Genomic DNA, 4526 nt, shown 5'->3' with positions numbered 1-4526 from the left:
TTATTATTATGAATATAACTTTTATTTTAACAAAAACGATTACTAATGATTGAATGTTTCTACTGTGCCAGGCCATTTAACAATGAGGTTGGGAGAGACTGTATGCTTTACTTTGCCTCAGATCACGCAGTACATGTAGTAGGTGGCTTAGGTCTGCCTGACTCCAAAAAGATGGCCTTAACCACTGTGCTACAAAGCTGTCTAATGATGGACTTTTGAACTTTCTGTTTCAAAATAGTTATGTTGCAAAGATGATACAGAAAGTTTTCATATACTCTTTATTCAGCTTTCTCTAATGTTAACATCTTATATAATCACAGTATATTTATCAAAGCTAGGAGATTAATGCTGGCACAATACTATTAAGTAAACTTCAGATTTTATTCAGATTTTACCTGTTTTTCCACAAGAATGTCCTTCATCTGTTCCTGGATTCAATCCAAGATGCCATTGTCTAGCAATTTTTATAGACTTACTACTTGAGAAACTTGAATGTGGGCTGCGTGAAGTACTGATGATACAAAGATAAGGAAAATGCAGAACAGCCCTTGAGGTGCATATGACAAGAAACAGACCCAGGAGTAAAGGGGTCCTCCTGGGACAGAGAAAAGCTCAGGGTGTTCTAAGGGCCAGAGCAAAGACGAAAGGCAGGCCAGCCTTGGAGTTTGAGAAGGTTTCCTGGCAGTTAGGCAGGAGGAGCAGCGGGAATAGATACTGAAAGTCACTGAATTTCAGCAGAAGGAAAGGCCAGAGGGTGACGGTGGTTAAGGAGAAGCAATCAGAAGAGACCGGTCAGGAAACATCAATAACCGAGACATTACCCATCGGTGCTGGAGACTAATGAGGCTCTCTCCCAGGGTGCCCACATAGTGAGCTATTTGTTTGTATTGGAATGTTCTGGCTGGAGTGTGTAGGCTAAATGCTTATCTTTTGATAATAAACCTAATTATTTATATAAGGCTTCCAGGGTCTTTTTTTTTTTTTTTTTTTAATGTGGAGATGGAGTCTCGCTCTGTAACCCAGGCTGGAGTGCAATGGCACAATCTTGGCTCACCGCAACCTCTGCCTCCCGGGCTCAAGCAATTCTCCTGCCTCAGCCTCCCGAGTAGCTGGGATTACAGGCACCCCACCATGCCCAGCTAATTTCTTTTGTATTTTAGTAGAAACAGGGTTTCGCCGTGTTGCCCAGGCTGGTCTCAAATTCTTGAGCTTAGGCGATCCACTCACCTCGGCCTCCCAAAGTCCAGTGTCATTTTATTATACAATCATACATCACATAGTGATGTTTTGGTCAATAATGCACCACATATATGATGATGGTCCATAAGATTATAAGGGAGCATATGTAGAAATCTGATATATGGGACTTGATATTGGCATAGAAAGCAGGGGAAATGATTGATATTCAGCATTTGTGCTGGAACATTTGGTTATCTATATGAAAACATATATAAATAAAACCATATATACCATCTAGATTTGTGTAAGTACACTCTATGATGTTTGCTCAAGGACTAAATTGCTTCAGTACACATTTCTCAGAATGTATCCCCAATGTTAAGTGACGTATGACTGTACTTATATATGGGAGGCAGTATAAGAAAGCAGTTAACAGCACAGGCTCTGAAAAGAAGCCTCCTGGGTTGAAATTCCACCTGACTCCACCTATTTCCACTGTATGACTTGGAGAGTTACTTACCTTTCCATGCCTTGCTTTTTCCCACTTGTAAAATGGGAATAACATCAATACCTATCCCACAGTGTTGAAAGGATGAAATGAAATGGTTACTGTAGGCACTTAGCACAGTGCCTGTACACAGTAAACAGTCAATGAACATCAGCTATTATTGTGCAAGTATGTATCTATTTCACACCATGTCTGTATTTAGTAGATGAAAGCCAAGATACCTGAATAGCCTGAATATCATTTTCTAAGAGCTTTCATATATATAGTCTCATCATAACTTCCGCATGATTATTGTACCTGTTTTATAGACAAGGAAAGTAGAACATAGCGAAGTTAAATGACAAACCTACAATCAAGGAAAAGAGCCAAGTCTTTTATTTACATTCCCAGATTTTTATGCCACTACTGGAACATTGACCAAGGTTCATTAACATAAAGGAACAGTTAGAAAAATAATGAACTCTCAGTTCTTTGGGTCCTATCTAGAAGATTAGCCTTTATCAGCGGTTTTATTGCATAAAATATTTTATGAGTCTGCCTTCCTGTGGTGAAACGTCAGAGTTGTGAACATTTGAGCAACCTGCAAATGCAGACTGATTTCACTTGCAGAGGGCCAAAGAACCCCTAGGGTTTGACAAATTGTTAGTTGTCATACACAGCTCACAGATTTGGCCCTTGGAGATAAGTCTTAGGGACTGAGCAGACAAGAATCAACTCCCTATGTAACTTCAGGTGAATTGCTTAACCTTTAGAATCCTCAGTTTATTCATCTGGGAAGTGGGAATTCCAGTACTGGAGGTATAAAAGACGTATACGTTGTACAGACCCTGGCATTCAGACAGCATTCATTAAGCAGGAATCATCTCTTCCTACTCCATCCCTTTCTCATAGTTGTAAATTATCTTTGACAAAGGGCATGAAACAGCACAGATGTACAAGGAACTCTAAAAAATATAATTTTACCTGAGGTATTAAATGTAAGGTAGGAAGAGACTTTAAAAATCAGTTTTTGGGCAGATAATAAAACCAAGATGTGTTTTTCTCCATTAAAATCTCTGAGAAGTCAGAATCAGCAATTGAATACTGTAGTTCTCACTTTAACTACATTTAAATTTTATTGTGCTAATGAGGACAGAAATTTTTATTGCATTGGTGACTTCAAGTGTCTCCAGTGGCCTGGTGTTGTTGTGGAGGACAGTGTGGACTGCTATGCTGGACAGATCTCATCAGAAAGTGAGTCCTGACCATAGCAGGCCTCAGCTGACATATACTTGGGCTCAGAGCTGAATGCTATGTCACCTATGTCTAAAATGTGTTCCAGATGTTTCTCTCAGTGAGGTTTCAAACATATTTATGTGTGCGTATATATATATGTGAGCATATATGTATATCTGTGTGTATATATGCATATGAAAGGAAAATATATCTGAAATAAATACATAAAATAAATAAAATAAATACGTATATGAAAGGAAATAGCTGGCAAATATTGCAAGACAGCCAATCACCAAATTCATATCTGAGGATCTTATACACACATCTGTGAGCTGTCCTACCTTCCAAGCTGAATTATCAAAGTGACAGTTCTTAGAAACACCATCGTTTTCTGGTTAAGTGGGCCCATGTTCCAGAGGGAGCTCTCATTTCTGGCGACTGTGACAAAGCTGCTGTTGATCAATATTTGAACAGGCTCCCGCACAGGCAGGGACACACTGAGGGGCACAGGTGCAGATGTGCATGTGGCCTCTTCCCACGGCCTCTCTGGCCTCTCTAACTATACTCGGAATAAACTGTCCAATAGCAAACATTCATTGGAGAACAGGTCAGTGTGGCTGAGGTGACACTAGCCAGCCAGTCCTTGCCCAGATGTGTTATCTGTGCTCCATAGACTCTGGGTTAGCTGGTGGTTACTAGTCACTCAGCTAGCACATTTAGCTGTGCACTGAAGCTGGTAGGAGCTGACAGGACAATGTTTCATTTTCCTGCAGGAACTGGCCACTCTCAATTGGCTCTTTTAATATTTAAAATGAATTTCAGATCTGTTCCCAGCAATGGATGAATGTGGTCCTCATCTTGCTTGGGTGTTATGCTCCCACCTGTGTTCCCATTTCATGTAATCCTAGGGCTTTGGCTAATATTTGCCAGTAACTGGTGATAACAAGAGTGTTCACCTTTCCCTGCTAGACACTTATTTCTGTATGCTGACCTTCATAGTGGGAGTGGGTATCTGAAGACCCATATCCTGATTGTTTTTGTCTCTAGCCAACTAAAACTCATAGAAAATGCATTTAGCTCTTTTTCATCTGTTTTCAAATCCATTACATAAAGATTATTATCCCTGCTCCACTTACCACCTAAGAATGTGGTAGAGATAAAACAGGATCGCATGTATAATAAGGTAGCTTAAAAATTAAGAGGCATGCAGAAATGCAGGTAGTGGTTACAGTTGTAATGGGGAAGCCTAATTGCTTTGGATTCCACTTCTGCAGAATTCCCGACTACTTAGAGGAAGCAGCACCAAAGTGTACCTTTGCCCTGTTATGAAATAAAGGATTTGTTAAATAATTGAATGACGTGAAATAATATATGAGGAATATGTTTAACCTACTTATGAGAATGATAGGGATTCATAAACTTAGCAGCAGTCATTTACAAATTAAAAATTCATGAGTCATTCCTCTGTGTTCTCCACAGTCAATAATGGAATACCTTGACATAGCAACACTTAGCTGCGAAGATAAAAAAACATAGCACTAAAAGGGAACTTTCACTTCATCTAACCCCAAACCTCATTTTACCAGTGATGAGACTGATTTTCAAGGATAAATAACTTGTCCAA

The sequence above is a fragment of the Rhinopithecus bieti genome, unplaced genomic scaffold (assembly GCF_001698545.2).
Source record: "Rhinopithecus bieti isolate Rb0 unplaced genomic scaffold, ASM169854v2 scaffold_3040, whole genome shotgun sequence".
Taxonomy (NCBI): Eukaryota; Metazoa; Chordata; class Mammalia; order Primates; family Cercopithecidae; genus Rhinopithecus; species Rhinopithecus bieti.
Note: the sequence above shows the minus strand (reverse complement) of the source record.